Here is a 16,760-nt window from a genome sequence, read left to right as displayed (position 1 = left end):
CGGGTTCCCGCCATTCTCCTGCCTCAGCCTCCCGAGTAGCTGGGACCACAGGCGCCCGCCACCTCGCCCGGCTAATTTTTGTATTTTTAGTGGAGACGGGGTTTCACCATGTTGGCCAGGATGGTCTCGATCTCCTGACCTCGTGATCTGCCCGCCTCGGCCTCCCAAAGTGCTGGGATGACAGGCGTGAGCCACCGCGCCCGGCCAGAGGATGCATTTTTTAAATTAAAAAAATAATAATAATTTTTATTATTTTTGGAGACGGAGTGTCACTCTTGTCGCCCTGGCTGGAGTGTGCAATGGCACGATCTCAGCTCACTCCAGCCTCTGCCTCCCGGGTTCAAGCAATTCTCCTGCCTCAGCCTCCTGAGTAGCTGGGATTACAAGTCTGAGCCACCGTGTCCAGCCCTGGGAGATGCATTCTCTATACAGCTGCAGGAGAGCAAAGGTGACACAGAGAGAAGATCCTTTAGCAAATGTGTGGCAAGAAAAGAGAGGCATTCCGCCTAATTCAAAGAAATCAGCCAAGCCCGGCACACACAGCTCACAGTCTCCAGGACACACAGCCCAGACTTCCCAACCTTGGTTTTTTCTCCACACCCTTCAACTGCCATGCTTGCAAACTCTTAAACGTGATCGTGTTGTTGCATTCTGGCCTGGGTGACAGAGTGAGACTCTGTCTCAGTGTAGAAAAGAAAGAAAGAAAGGAAGGAAGAAATAAAGAAAGAAAGAGAGAGAGAGAGAAAGAAAGAAGGAAAGAAGGAAAGAAGGAAGGGAGTGAAGGGAGGGAAGAAAGAAAGAAAGAAAGAAAGAAAGAAAAAGAAAGAAAGAAAGAAAGAAAGAAAGAAGGAAGGAAAGAAGGAAGGAAGGAAGGAAGGAAAGGAAGGAAAGGAAGGAAGGAGAGAGAAAGAAAGAAGGAAAGAAGGAAGAAAGGAAAGAAGGAAAGAAGGAGGAAGGAAGGAAGGAGAGAGAGAAAGAAAGAAAGAAGGAAACAAGGAAAGAAGGAAGGAAGGAAAGGAAGGAAGGAGAGAGAAAGAAAGAAGGAAAGAAGGAAAGAAGGAAGGAAGGAAAGGAAGGAAGGAAAGAAGGAGGAAGGAAGGAAAGAGGGAGAGAGAGAAAGAAAGAAGGAAAGAAGGAAGAAAAGGAAGAAAAGGAAGGAAAGGAAGGAAGGAGAGAGAAAGAAAGAAAGAAGGAAAGAAGGAGGAAGGAAGGAAAGAGAGAGGAGAAAGAAAGAAAGCAAGGAAAGAAGGAAGGGAGGGAGGGAAGGAAAGGAAGGGAGAAAAGGAAGGAAGGAGAGAGAAAGAAAGAAAAAAGAAAGAAAGAAAGAGAAAGAAAGAAGGAAAGAAGGACGGAAAGAAAGAAGGAGGAAGGAAGGAAGGAGAGAGAAAGAAAGAAAGAAGGAAAGAAGGAAGGAAGGAAAGGAAGGAAGGAAAGAAGGAGGAAGGAGAGAGAGAAAGAAAGAAAGAAGGAAAGAAGGAGGAAGGAAGGAAGGAGAGAGAAAGAGAAAGAAAGAAAGAGAAAGAAAGAAAGAAAGAGAAAGAAAAAGAAAAAGAAAGAAAGTTCAGATGATTTTAAACGTGTAAGTTGCTTCTGTTTGGTCAGAAAAGCGTCCTCTTTACCAGCCTTTTCCAAACAGCTCTGCTCATTTACTGGAAACGTCCCGTTTGTCACGGATACTCCGTGTATTTCGCTGAGGGCCGTCCTCCGCCCACCGCAGAACATGCTGCTTGTCTTTCTGAAACGGCCTTTCCTTGTGGAACCTGCCCCGGCCTTTAAAACATTCATTTCCAACGTTGGCCTTGGGAGAAGGATTTTTTTTTTTTTTTTTTTTTGGATCAGCACACACGGCAGATTTGTGTCTGGCTGAAATTATCACAGGTGTGGGCACATATTGACATGGTTCTTAGGCTGCGTCGTAACTCTCTAGAAGACAACCTCAGAAAAGACACAGATCTCTGTGTTCGAACCCGGAGTGCAGTTTCTTTTCCTGCGTCCAAAAGCGGGAAGTTCTTTTGCCCGAGGATTAGGCGCCCGTTTCAGACTTGGGGGGTTGCCTCTCAGGGGAAAGCAGACCCCCAAACTCGTGCCTCACGTTGGATCAGGACAGAGCTGGCTGGATCCTCCCCCATCTGCAGACACAGGAATTGCTTGACATCAATAGAACAGGCCAGATCAAAGGTTTGCAAAAGGCCTTCCTCTAGAAGACATTACCCCAGGTCTGCAAGAACCCTGGAGGCGACCGAAGTAGAAAACAGCCGAGATGAACAACTTTTCTCTGCAGAGAGCTCACGAGCACAGCAACAGGCCGGACGGATTTGTTGTGAAAAATGAGGACGCGTGCATCTCGCACAGGTGGTTCTCATTGTCTCCCAGACACTTGTTCCAAACGTTTTTAAAAAAGACTCAGGATGATTTTTTTTTTTTTTTGGCCCGGCGCGCTGGCTCACGCCTGTCATCCCAGCGCTTCGGGAGGAGGCTGAAGCGGGTGGATCACAAGGTCAGGGGTTCGAGACCAGCCTGAGCAACGTAGTGAAACCCCGTCTCTACTAAAAACACAAAACATTAGCCGGGCGTGGTGGTGGGCACCTGTCATCCCAGCTACTCGGGAGGCTGAGGCAGGAGAATCGCTTGAACCCGGGAGGCGGAGGTTGTAGTGAGCCGAGATCGGGCCATTGCGCTCCAGCCTGGACGACAGAGCGAGACTCCGTCTCAATCTCTAAATAAATAAATACATAAATAAAAAATACATACATACATAAAGAGTTCAGGTGATTTTAAAGATATATTTTACAGGTGCTCAAAACACAGGCCGTGGTTTCTAAGGGACAGATATCCTTTCGACGAGAAAGAAATGAAAGGTTAGGCTTCAGATGCTGATAGAAGCGAAATTACATAATACGTTTTTTATTGACAATTGAATTCAGAGTCGGATACTGTGTTATTACAAAATAATTTCCCCTCCTACCCCCACGCCAACCCCTGATATTGTCCACGGCAGAAACATTAGCAACCTTGGAAACTTTTTCTTTTTCTTTTTTCTTTTTTTTTGAGACAGAGCCTCACTCTGTCACCCAGGCTGGAGTGCAGTGGGGCAATCTCGGCTCACTGCAACCTCCACCCCCCGAGTTCAAGCGATTCTCCTGCCTCAGCCTCCCGAGTAGCTGGGATTATAGGCACCTGCCATTGCAGGGTAATTGTTGTGTCTTTAGTAGATGCGGGTTTTTTTCATGTTGGCCAGGCTGGTCTCGAACTCCTGACCCCAGGTGATCCACCTACCTCGGCCTCCCAAAGTGCTGGGATGACAGGCGTGGACCACCACACCCGGCCTTGAAAAGGTAAAGATGCAAATTATACCAGCCGTATTTCCACTTAGCTGTGACAATCACACATCACTTGTGTGTCTCTATTACTCTCTGTCTTATTCTCTAGTAAATGACTATGAAAATAATTATGCTTTGTTTTCTTTGTACTATGTCAACTTTTAAAAAAATGTTATTTTAAGCTCTGGGGTGCCGGGCGCGGTGGCTCAGGCCTGTAATCCCAGCACTTTGGGAGGCCGAGGCGGGCGGATCACGAGGTCAGGAGATCGAGACCATCCTGGCGAACATGGTGAAACCCCGTCTCTACTAAAAATACAAAAAACTAGCCGGGCGAGGTGGCAGGTGCCTGTAATCCCAGCTACTCGGGAGGCTGAGGCAGGAGAGTGGCATGAACCGGGAGGTGGAGGTTGCAGTGAGCCGAGATAGCACCACTGCACTCCAGCCTGGGTGACACAGCGAGACTCCGTCTCAAAAAAAAAAAAAAAAAAAAAGTAAAGTAAAATAAAATAAAATAAAGTAAAGTAAAATAAAGCTCTGGGGCATGCGGGCAGGGTGGACAAGTTTGTTACATAAACGTGTGCCATGGTGGTTTGCTGTACCTGTCAACCCATCGCCTAGGTATTAAGCCCACCATGCATTAGTTATTTTTCCTGTTGCTCTCCCTTCCACCCCTCTACCCCGTGACAGGCCCTGGTGTGTGATGTTCCTCTCATTGTGTCCATGTGTTCTCACTATTCAGCTCCCACTTATGTGTGAGAACCTGCAATGTTTGGTTTTCTGTTCCTGTGTTCGTTTGCTGAGGATAATGGCTTCCAGCTCCACTGACACCCCTGCAAAGGACACGGTCTCATGGGTGAACATATTTTGTTCCTCTCCAAATTTTCCTAGAAAAACAGAGCATTCTGCTATACCCAAGTTCGTAGCATCATCATTCACAACAGCTCAAAGGTGGAATAAATCCAGGTGTCCCTTGGTGGATGAATGGGTAAACAGAACTGGCTCTAGACACACAGTGGAATACTATGCAGCCAGGAAAAGGAATGAGGGTCAGACGCAGGCTGCAGTGTGAATGAACCCTGAAGACATCAGGCCCACACAATGGAATACTATACAGCCAGGAAAAGGAATGAGGGTCAGACGCAGGCTGCAGTGTGGATGAACCTTGAAGACATCAGGCCCAGTGAGAGAAGAGACACACAAAGGAATACTATACAGCCAGGAAAAGGAATGAGGGTCAGACGCAGGCTACAGCATGAATGAACCTTGAACACATCAGGCGCAGTGAGAGGACAGACACCCAATGGAATACTATACAGCCAGGAAAAGGAATGAGGGTCAGGCACAGGCTGCCACATGGATGAACCTTGAACACATCAGGCCCAGTGAGAGAAGAGACACACAAAGGAATACTATACAGCCAGGAAACGGAATGAGGGTCAGACGCAGGCTGCAGCATGAATGAACCTTGAAGACATCAGGCCCACACAATGGAATACTATACAGCCGGGAAAAGGAATGAGGGTTAGCCGCAGGCTGCCACATGGATGAACCTTGAAGACATCAGCCCAGTGAGAGAAGAGACACACAAAGGAATACTATACGGCCAGGAAAAGGAATGAGGGTCAGACGCAGATTGCAGTGAGGATGAACATTGCACACATCAGGCCCACACAATGGAATACCATACGGCCAGGAAAAGGAATGAGGGTCAGACGCAGGCTGCCACATGGATGAACCTTGAAGACATCAGGCCCAGTGAGAGAAGAGACACACAAAGGAATACTATACAGCCAGGAAACGGAATGAGGGTCAGACGCAGGCTGCAGCATGAATGAACCTTGAAGACATCAGGCCCACACAATGGAATACTATACAGCCGGGAAAAGGAATGAGGGTTAGCCGCAGGCTGCCACATGGATGAACCTTGAAGACATCAGCCCAGTGAGAGAAGAGACACACAAAGGAATACTATACGGCCAGGAAAAGGAATGAGGGTCAGACGCAGGCTGCTGCATGGATGAGCCTTGAAGACATCAGGCCCACACAATGGAATACTATACAGCCAGGAAAAGGAATGAGGGTCAGACACAGGCTGCAGTGTGGGTAAACCTTGAAGACATCAGGCCCACACAATGGAATACTATACAGCCAGGAAAAGGAATGAGGGTCAGACGCAGGCTGCTGCATGGATGAGCCTTGAAGACATCAGGCCCACACAATGGAATACTATACAGCCAGGAAAAGGAATGAGGGTCAGACACAGGCTGCAGTGTGGGTAAACCTTGAAGACATCAGGCCCACACAATGGAATACTATACGGCCAGGAAAAGGAATGAGGGTCAGACGCAGGCTGCTGCATGGATGAGCCTTGAAGACATCAGGCCCACACAATGGAATACTATACAGCCAGGAAAAGGAATGAGGGTCAGACACAGGCTGCAGTGTGGGTAAACCTTGAAGACATCAGGCCCACACAATGGAATACTATACGGCCAGGAAAAGGAATGAGGGTCAGACGCAGGCTGCTGCATGGATGAGCCTTGAAGACATCAGGCCCACACAATGGAATACTATACAGCCAGGAAAAGGAATGAGGGTCAGACGCAGGCTGCAGCGTGCATGAACTTTGAAGACATCAGGCCCAGTGAGAGAAGCCAGACAGGAAAGAGCACATAGTGTATGACTCCACTTATGTAAAATGTCTAGAACAGTGCAAGATTTCTCAGGGACAGAAACTAGAACTATAAGTGGTAGGGGCTGGGGGTAAAATGCGGGATTGGTGTTTCATGGGGACAGAGTTTCTGTTTGGGAAGATGAAAACGTTCTGGAAGTGGTTAGTGACGATGGTTGCACAATTATTTCAATGTACTTAGCATCACTAAATTGTAATATGTTTTTGTTGGGGGGGGGATGGAGTTTTACTCTTGTTCCCACGGCTGGAGTGCGGTGGCGTGATCTTGGCTCACTGCAACCTCTGCCTTCGGGTTCAAGCAATTCTCCTGCCTCAGCCTCCCGAGTAGCTGGGATTACAGGCACCCACCACCACACCCGGCTAATTTTTGTGTTACTAGTAGAGACGGGGTTTCCCCGTGTTGGTCAGGCTGGTCTCGAACTCCTGACCTCGTGAGATCCACCTGCCTCAGCCTCCCAAAGTGCTGGGATTACTGAGGCATGTACCAACACACCCAGCTAATGTTTGTATTATTAGTAGAGACGGAGTTTCACCATGTTGACCAGCTGGTCTTGAACTCCTGACCTCATGTGATCCACCCACCTCAGCCTCTCAAACTGCTGGGATGACAGGCGTGAACCACCGTGCCTGGCCGAATTGTACTGTTTAAAACGGCTAAAATGGCAGAGATTCCACTATGTGTGCTGTACCACAATTTAAAAAAATTATATTGCTATAGACAGGAAAAGAAGCTTTCTTTTGAGGAAAAAGGTACATTCAGTTGGCAGCAATGAACATTGCACGATATTTAATTTTTTTTTCTTTTTTCCTTTTTTTGAGACGGAGTCTCGCTCTTGTCACCCAGGCTGGAGTGCAGTGGCGCGATCTCAGCTCACTGCAGCCTCCACCTCCTGAGTTCACGCCATTCTCCTGCCTCAGCCTCCCAAGTAGCTGAGACTACAGGCGTGCACCACCGTGCCTGGCTAATTTTTTGTATTTTAGTAAAGACGGGGTTTCACGATGTTGGCCAGGATGGTCTCAGTCTTCTGATCTCCTGATCAGCCCACCTCAGCCTCCCAAAGTACTGGGGTTACAGGTGTGAGCCACCGTGCCCGGCCGAATTGTACTCCTATTTAAAATGGCTAAAATGGCAGAGATTATATTATGTGTGCTCTACCACAATTAAAAAATATATATATTGCTATAGACAGGAAAAAAAAAAAGCTGTCTTTTGTGGGAAAGGGTACATTTGGTTGGCAACAGTGAACACTGCATAATATTAAGTTTTAAAAATGCAGGTCGGGCGCGGTGGCTCACGCCTGTCATCCCAGCACTTTGGGAGGCCGAGGCGGGCGGATCACCTGAGGTCAGGAGTTCGAGACCAGCCTGACCAACATGGGGAAACCCCGTCGCTACTAAAAATACAAAAATTAGCCGGGTGTGGTGGTGGGTGCCTGTCATCCCAGCTACTTGCGAAGCTGAGGCAGGAGAATCGCTTGAATCCGGGAGGCGGAGGTTGCAGTGAGCTGAGATTGTGCCACTGCACTCCAGCCTGGGGGACGGAGTGAGACCCTGTCTCAAAAAAAAAGAATATATTCAGAATATATCTGACCGCCTTGGATACTGAGGATAGATGTCATTTCGTCGGTGACCTTCTCTGCAGCAAGGAAAGCAATATTGCTCACCTGCATTATCAAACTGGACTCATCCAGCGAATTCAAGCTGTCAGCAAGATATGCAAACTGGAGGCCGGGCACGGTGGCTCACACCTGTAATCCCAGCCCTTTGGGAGGCCGAGGAGGGCGGATTCCTTGAGGTCAGGAGTTGGAGATCAATGTGGCCAACATGGCAAAACCTGGTCTCTACTGAAAAAAAAAAAGAAAAAAAATACAAAAATTAGCCGGGTGTGGTGGCAGGTGCCTGTACTGCCAGCTACTCAGGAGGCTGAGGCAGGAGAATCGTATTTACGAGGTGGAGGTTACAGCAAGCCGAGATCAAGCCACGGCACTCCAGCCTGGGTGACAGAGTGACACACCGTCTCAAAAACAAACAAAAAACAAACAAACAAAAGATATGCAAACTGGAATAACCTGGTTATATTATTCAAGGGATACTTTGCTATTCGAATTTCTGAGTCGGCAGGAAAAATCGTAATTTCTTGCCTTCTCTGAGGTATGAGAAGTGGCATGTTGTGTTTATGTGACTTAAGAATCTGGAGCAGTGACTCACACCAGCACTTTGGGAAGCCGAGACAATCCCAGCACTTTGGGAAGCCGAGACAGGTGGATCACCTGAGGTCGGGAGTTCGAGACCAGCTTAGCCAACATGGCTAAACCTGGTCTCGACAAAAAATATAAAAATTAGCCGGGTGTGGTGGCGGGCACCTGTAATCCCATGTACTCGGGAGGCTGAGGCAGGAGAATCGCTTGAACCCAGGAGGCAGAGGTTGCAGTGAGCCGAGATCATGCCACTGCACTCCAGCCTGGGCAACAGAGCGAGGCTCTGTCTCAAAAAAAAAAAAAAGTAGCGCACGGTGGCTCACGCCTGTCATCCCAGCACTTTGGGAGGCTGAGGCAGGTGGATCACGAGGTCAGGAGATCCAGACCATCCTGGCCAACATAGTGAAACCCCATCTCTACTAAAAATGCAAAAAGTTAGCCGGGCGTGGTGGCGGGCACCTGTCGTCCCAGCTGCTCTGAAGGCTGAGGCAGGAGAATGGCGTGAACCCGGGAGGCGGAGGTTGCAGAGAGCCGAGATCACGCCACGGCACTCCAGCCTGGACGACAGAGCGAGACTCCGTCTCAGGAAAAAAAAAAAAAAAAAAAAATTGGAGCAGTTTGAAAGCTTTTTTCTTCTTTTTTGAGACAGGGTCTCCCTCTGTCACCCAGGCTGGAGTGCAGTGGTGCAATCTCAGCTCACTGCAGCCTCGACCTCCTGGGCTCAACAGATTCTCTCACCTCAGCCTCCCGTGTAGCTGGGATGATAGACGTGCACCAAAACGTATTTCCATCTTCTCAGCATTTAGGAGAGTTTCACATCACATACCCTGACCTTGAGAATGAATTCAAGAAACTCTTTTTTTTTTTTTTTTTTTGAGATGAAATCTTGCTCTGTCGCCCAGGCGGGAGTGCAGTGGCACAATCTCGGCTCAGTGCAACCTCCGCCTCACAGGTTCAAGCTATCCTCATGCCTCAGTCTCCCGAGTAGCTGGGATCACAGGCACCTGCCAACACGCCTGGCTAATTTTTGTATTTTTAGTAGAGACGAGGTTTCACCACGTTGGCCGGGCTGGTCTCGAACTCCTGACCTCAGGTGATCCTCCCGCCTCAGCCTCCCAAAGTGCTGGGATGACAGGCCTGAGCCACCCTGGCCCGGCCCAACCACCTGATTGAGATAAAGGTCCCCCCAGGCTCTCATTCCTTCTGACCCCGTTTTCTTTCTTTCTTTTCTTCCTGCCCTCCTAGAGTGGGAGACGCTGACTCCCGCAGTCATCTTTGCACTGTTACAGAAATGTCAGGTATTTAACGAAACAATGATCATCCCGTATGTGCCAACGAGAACATATTGTACAAATATAGACAAAGTGGCATCGTTTGCATCCGTCGTTCCGGGTAGACACGCGATGAATTTTTCATATCCTCCCTGCTTTGAACTCCGTTATTACGGCTGGATACGGTGATTTGTATGTTTCTCTGAAGTCTTGTTTTCTGACAGCAGCACTCACGTATTTAGAAGGCTTGCTTGTTTTTACAGCTTCATGGGGATCCTCCTGAAACTGGTTTTTTTTGTTTGTTTGTTTGTTTAATTTTCTCTCCCACTATGGGTGAGGTCCCGACGGACGCTGTGTGACGATCAATTGTCTAATTTACATCGTGCGAATCATAGATTTCAGAGACGGAGTTTTGCTCTCGTCGCCCATCCTGGAGGGCAGTGGCACGAGATCGGCTCACGGCAACTTCCACCTCCCGGGTTCGAGCGATTCTCTTGCCTCAGCCTCCTGAGTAGCGGGGATGACAGGTGCACACCACCACGCCCGGCTAATTTTTGTATTTTTAGCAGAGGCGGGATTTCACCATGTTAGTCAGGATGGTGTCGATCTCCTGACCTCGTGATCCGCCCGCCTCGGCCTCCCAAAGTGCTGGGATGACAGGCGTGAGCCGCCGTGCCCGGCCATGTGAAATGTTCCCACTGATACAAAACACACAGTGATATAAGGAGGTGAGGCAGTGGATGCCTTAACGTGATTTAATCATTCGACATTGCGCCCATGGATGAACACGTAACATTGCACCCTGGACGCATGCATAATTATTGGCCGATTAAAAATAAAGTAGTGGCCGGGTGTGGTGGTTCATGCCTATAATCCCAGCACTTTGGGAGGTCGAGACAGGTGGATCACAAAATCAGGAGTTCGAGCCCAGCCTGGCCAACATGGTGAAACCCTATCTCTACTAAAAATACAAAAATTAGCCGGGCGTGGTGGCAGGTGCCTGTAATCCCAGCTACTCGGGAGGCTGAGGTTGGAGAATCGCTTGAACCCGGGAGGCGGAGGTTGCACTGAGCCGAGATCGCGCCCCTGCACTCCAGCCTGGGCGACAGAGCGAGACTCCGTCTCAAGACAACAACAACAACAACAAAAAAGGCTCCAGCCCTAAAATAGAAGAAACCCCTACCACAGAAACTCCTGCTCCAAAGATATTGGGCAAGAAAGCGTAACAGGCAATTATAAAAAGTAATAAAGGTTCTTTGGACATGCTGGCAAATCTAAACAATAATAACAATAAAAAAATGAAACTAATAAAACATTAGGAAAACATATGAGGGTTTTATGACCTGCTTTTTCTTCTTTTGAAACTATATTAAAAATATGTTTGTGGCCGGGCGCGGTGGCTCAAGCCTGTAATCCCAGCACTTTGGGAGGCCGAGGCGGATGGATCACCTGAGGTCAGGAGTTCGAGACCATCCTGGGCAACATGGTGAAACCCCGTCTCTACTAAAAATACAAAAATTAGCCGGGCGTGGTGGCGGGCGCCTGTAATCCCAGCTACTCGGGAGGCTGAGGCAGGAGAATGGCGTGAACCCGGGAGGCAGAGGTTGTAGTGAGCCAAGATTGCACCACTGCACTCCAGCCTGGGCGACAGAGCGAGACTCCATCTCAGGAAACAAAAAAAAAAAAAAAAAAAAAAGGATAAGGGCATTTTCCCCTCCTTAAGCTCAGGTAAGGCTCAGTAAGTTACCCTATCTGTATGTACACGCATCCGTCTACTTATAAAATGTTGCCATTGCGTTCATCAAACCGTTATTGGATTTCTCTTGATTTTTATTTTTAGACAACAGGGTGTTTCTCTGTCCCCCCAGCCTGGAGTGAAGAGATTCAATCACAGTTTACTGCAGCCTTGGCCTCCTGGGCTCCAGCCCTCCTCCCACCTCAACCTCCCAAGTAGCTCAGATTACAAGCTCATGCCGTCATGCCCACTTCATGTTTCAAAGTTTTTGTAGAGATGGGGTCTTGCTATGTTGGCCAGGCTGGTCTCAAGGTCCTGGGGTCAAGCGAAAGTGCTGGGATTACAAGCATGAACCACCGTGACCTGCCATTTCTACCTGTCTTTACCTGCACCTGTTTCTTGAGATATTGTATTCATTGCAGACTTGTGACAATCTTCTTGATTTTTCAAACTCATTGCAATAAATTCTTACTTGTCTCGCTGACTCAGCTTTTGGTATCCTTTTGAATCTGGTGCCCCGGCCAGGCACAGGGGCCGTAATCTGTAATCTCAGCACTTTGGGAGGTCAAGAAGGGGGGGTTAGATCACCTGAAGTCAAGAGTTTGAGACCATCCTGGCCAACAAGGTGAAACCCCGACTCTGCTAAAAATACAAAAATTAGCTGGGAGTGGTGGCAGGTGCCTGTGATCCCAGCTACTCAGGAGGCTGAGGCAGGAGAATCGCTTGAACCCGGGAGGCGGAGGCTGCAGTGAGCCGAGATCGCGCCACTGCACTCCAGCCTGGGAGACAGAGCGAGACTCCATCTCAGATAATAATAATAATATTATTATTATAATTAATTATAATTATATAATTATATAATAATTATATATAATTAATTATAATTATATAATTATATAATAATTAATTATAATTATAATTAATTATAATTATTAATAATATTATTATAAATAATAATATTTATTTTATAATTATTATAATAAAATAATAATAAAATCAGTCTGGTGCCCACCCTAGATAAATGCCTTACTCTAGTCCCAGCCCTGAAGGTGACTAAGAACCTTGGAAGTTTGGTATCTCCCCCAAATACTACTCAGCCATAAAGAGGGAGAAAATAATAGCATTCCCAGCCATCTGGATGGAGCTGGAGGCCGTGACTGTAAGTGAAGTAACTCAGGAACGGACAATCAAACATCATTATGTTCTCACTTATAAGTAGGAGCCAAGCTTCGAGGACGCAAAGGCATGAGAATGATAGAATGGACTTTGAGGGCTCGGGGAAGGGTTGGAGGGTTAAGCAATGAAAGGAATGAAATAATGGGATTTGCTGCACCTGTAAGTCCACTAGCCAGAAGGGTTAACCCAGACAGTGCACCTGTATTTAAGAGTGGACGTCCGGCCGGGCGCGGTGGCTCACGCCTGTCATCCCACCACTTTTTGGGAGGCCGAGGCGGGCGGATCACCTGAGGTCAGGAGATCGAGACCAGCCTGACCAACATGGTGAAACCCTGTCTCTACTAATAATACAAAAATTAGCCGGGCATGGTGGCAGGTGCCTGTCATCCCGGCTACTCGGGAGGCTGAGACAGGAGAACTGCTTGATCCCAGGAGGCGGAGTTGCAGTGAGCTGAAAATGTGCCATTGCACTCCAGCCTGGGCGACAAGAGTGAAACTCCATCTCAAAAAAAAAAAAAAAAACGCACACACACACAAAAAAACCAAAAAAACAGTGAACATCCACATAGGATGGGGTGGCTGGCGTAACTGGGGGGTCCTTGTCCAGTGACCCGCTGTTGAGAGTGCATTGGAATTCATTTGACATTGAATGGTTGATCCTAACCACATACAATGACGGTTAAAGTTGTAGACAGGGCCTAGTCACTCCCCTGCTCCAACCACACACACACACACACACACACACACACACACACACACACCCCACACACACACAGAACGTGTGCTTCAAATAACTGATGAATCTATTAATTGCTTCTTAGGCAAAATCTATCATGTGGTCCCACGGAGGCCGAGCGACGTAGCCCCGATTCGCTAACGAACCAACCGGGACTCTGAAGATTTCAATTTGTACCGGGTAAGTGAGTGAGTGACAAGCCGTTCCTTCTCCAGGACTGAGCTGGCCGGATCATCACGGCTGAGGGATTTGAGAAGCTACCTCCAGTCTCGTAGGTGACGGCTGAGAAAACAGAGGTAGCTGAAATAATGTCTCTCCATTGAGAAACTAGACGGTGTCCGTCAGCCAGCTGGGAAGCTGTCGCAGTCGGGAGTTTCTCCTGGCATTAGCCGGGAATACCAGATTTAAGGGGCTGGGTTTTTTTTTTTTTTAAGTTTTTATTTATTTATTTATTTGACTTATTTATTTTTTGAGACAGAGTTTCACGCTGTCACCCAGGCTGGAGTGCAGTGGTGCGATCTCGGCTCACTGCAACCTCCGCCTCCCGGGTTCAAGCGATTCTCCTGCCTCAGCCTCCCGAGTAGCTGGGATGACAGGAGTCCAGCACTATGCCCGAGTAATTGATGTATTTTTAGTAGAGACGGGGTTTCTCCATGTTGGTCAGGCTGGTCTCGAACTCCTGACCTCGTGATCTGCCCTCCTCAGCCTTCCAAAGTGCTGGGATTGCAGGCGTGAGCCACCGCGCCCGGCCCCGTTTGTAAAGTTGATGCATAAAAGCAAAAGAGCATAATTTAGGTACTTGTGGTCATGTAATGCATTCGTGTAATTTGTAAAAATCAACTCGGTTCACTTGGGATATCTGTCACCTTAAATATTCGTCTTCTCTTAATGCTAGAACTGGTGGAATTCTTCTTATAATTTAAGAGAATATAAGATTTAATATGAGACTATAATTATATAGTTATATATAATGTAATTGGTTGTAGCATAAAGAAAATACAAGTATTTAAATTTTATTACACATATATTTTACATAATTTAAAACATATATTTTATTTTATATGTATTATATATACATATAATTTAAAAGAGCACCAAAAACTCAGTCGTCAAGAAAACTGGCGGGGCGCGGTGGCTCACGCCTGTCATCCCAGCACTTTGGGAGGTCGAGGTGGGCGGATCACCTGAGGTCAGAAGTTTGAAACCAGCCTGGCCAACAGGGCAAAACCTGTCTCAACTAAAAATACAAAAATTAGCCGGGCGTGGTGGTGGGTGCTTGCAATCCCAGCTGCTTAGGAGGCTGAGGCAGGAGAATCACTTGAACCCGGGAGGCAGAGGTTGCAGTGAGCCGAGATCACACCACTGCACTCCAGCCTGGGTGACAGAGCGAGACTGTGTCTGAAAAAGAAAAAGAAAGAAAGGAAAGAAGGGAAAGAAGGAAGGAAGGAGAAAGAAAGAAGAAAGGAAAGAAAGAAAAGAAAGAAAAAGAAAGAAGAAACAAAGAAAGAGAAAGAAAGAAAGAAAGGAAAAGTAATAATTGCAATGATTTTGAAAAATCACGAGTCTGTGATGAACTTATTGTATCTTTATACATATACATGGAAAGAGAAGGAGAAAGACACGTGTAGAAACTGAGCAAGGAGATTTTTTTTCCTGGTCAACATGCTTCTGAGCCGGGCACAGTGGCTCACGCGTGCAATCCCAGCACGTTGGGAGGCCGAGGCAGGTGGATCAGTTGAGGTCAGGAGTTGGAGACCAGCCTGGCCAACATGGCGAAACCCTGTCTCTACTACAAATACAAATATTAGCCGGGCGTGCTGGTGGGCGGCTATAATCCCAGCTACTCAGGAGGCCGAGGCAGGAGAATGGCTTGAACCCGGGAGACGGAGGTTGCAGGGAGCCGAGATCGTGCCACTGCCCTCCAGCCTGGGCGACAGCGTGAGACACCGTCTCAAAAAAGGAAAAAGGATTTTTCTGAAATGATCTGAGGTTCATTTGAACTGAGCAGAATCTTGGAAAAGATGTTAGCCTTTGTTCTTTGGTTAGGCATCCTTTTTTTTATTATTATTATTGTTATTATTAATTGAGACAGGGTCTTGCTCTGTTGCCCAGGCTGGAGTGCAGGGGTGCGATCATAGCTCACTGCAGCCTTAACCTCACGAGCTCAGGCAGGCCTCCTGCCTCAGCCTCCTGAGTACCTGGAACTGCAGGTGCACGCAACTACACCTGGCTAAATTTATTAATTATTATTTTTATTATTTGTAGAGATGGGGCCTTGCTATGTCGCCCAGGCTGTTCTCAAACACCTGGGCTTAACCGATCCTCCTGCCTCAGCCTCCCAAAGTTCTGACATTATAGGCCTGAGCCACTGTGCCCGGTCCAGACATCCTTTTGGAAACTTTCTGGCTTCATAATTAGGATTTTTCGGAGCATCTCCGGGAGGCACCCACAGGACCCAGGTCCACACCTCAGTCTTTCCCCAGCCACTGCTATGCCTCCGTCTGGCTCTGAGACAAGCTCCGGGCTCACACGGCCATCCTCACATCCCACAAGGGCTCTGGTACCGCTGGCCGCACCTCTGAGCCCCTACAGCTTCGCAGCTTTCTCCAAGGAGCTCCTTCAAATCGAGATCGCATGTGACCGCACAGTCTTTACCTTCATAAGCGCAGGCTCCGATTAGCCCGGATTTCCTACTTCTCTAGAATTAGTTTGATTTCGTTTCGTGTCAACCACGGAGCCAAAGTGGGCAGGAAGAAAAAAAAAAAGTTTAAAAATGACACGCAGAGGAAAAAAAAAAAAGACAGAAAAATCGGGAACACCTGTCACAGCTTTATTTGTCCAGCAGAGAGAAACATTCATGTCGGTGATATGCGTTTGCCAGACCACGGGTGATCCTTGGAAGAACGACAGCTTGTCTGACGTCTACCACGCTGCCTTGGCTGTGGGAATTCCAGGACTCTGCCTGCTGGGACACTGCGTTTCCATCAGAGTCAGCCCAGTCCTGCCCATCACACCCTGGCCAAAGACTTGTTTGTTTTTGAGCTACGGTGTCGGTGTTTCACCCAGACTACAGTGCCACGGTTCAATCAAACCTCACCGCAGCCTCCTACCTCCCGGGCTCAAGCGATCCTCCCGCCTCGGCCTCCCGAGTAGCCGGGACCACAGACACGTGCCACGATGCTTAGCTCATTTATCTTTATTTTTAATAATTCCTTTGCAGACAGACGGTCTCACTATGTTGCCCAGCCTGGTCTTGAACCCCTGGGCCCAAGTGGTCCTCCTGCCTCAGTCTGCCAACTTGTTAGGATCATAGGCGGGGTACCACCACGCTTGGCTAGTTTCGTTTTCGGTTGAGTTTTGAGATGGAGTTTCACTCTTGTTGACCAGGCTAGAGTGCAATGGTGTAATCTCAGATCACTGCAACCTCTGCCTCTTTGGTTCAAGCGATTCTCCTGCCTCAGCCTCCTGAGTAGCTGGGATTACAGGCATGTGCAACCACGCCCGGCTAATTTTTGTATTTTTAGTAGAGACGGAGTTTCACCATGTTGGCCAGGCTGGTCTCGAACTCCTGACCTCAGGTGATCCACCCACCTCGGCCTCCCAAAGTGCTGGGATTACACGCATGAGCCACC

The sequence above is a fragment of the Macaca mulatta genome, chromosome Y (genome assembly GCF_049350105.2).
Source record: "Macaca mulatta isolate MMU2019108-1 chromosome Y, T2T-MMU8v2.0, whole genome shotgun sequence".
In the NCBI taxonomy this organism is placed as follows: Eukaryota; Metazoa; Chordata; class Mammalia; order Primates; family Cercopithecidae; genus Macaca; species Macaca mulatta.
Note: the sequence above shows the minus strand (reverse complement) of the source record.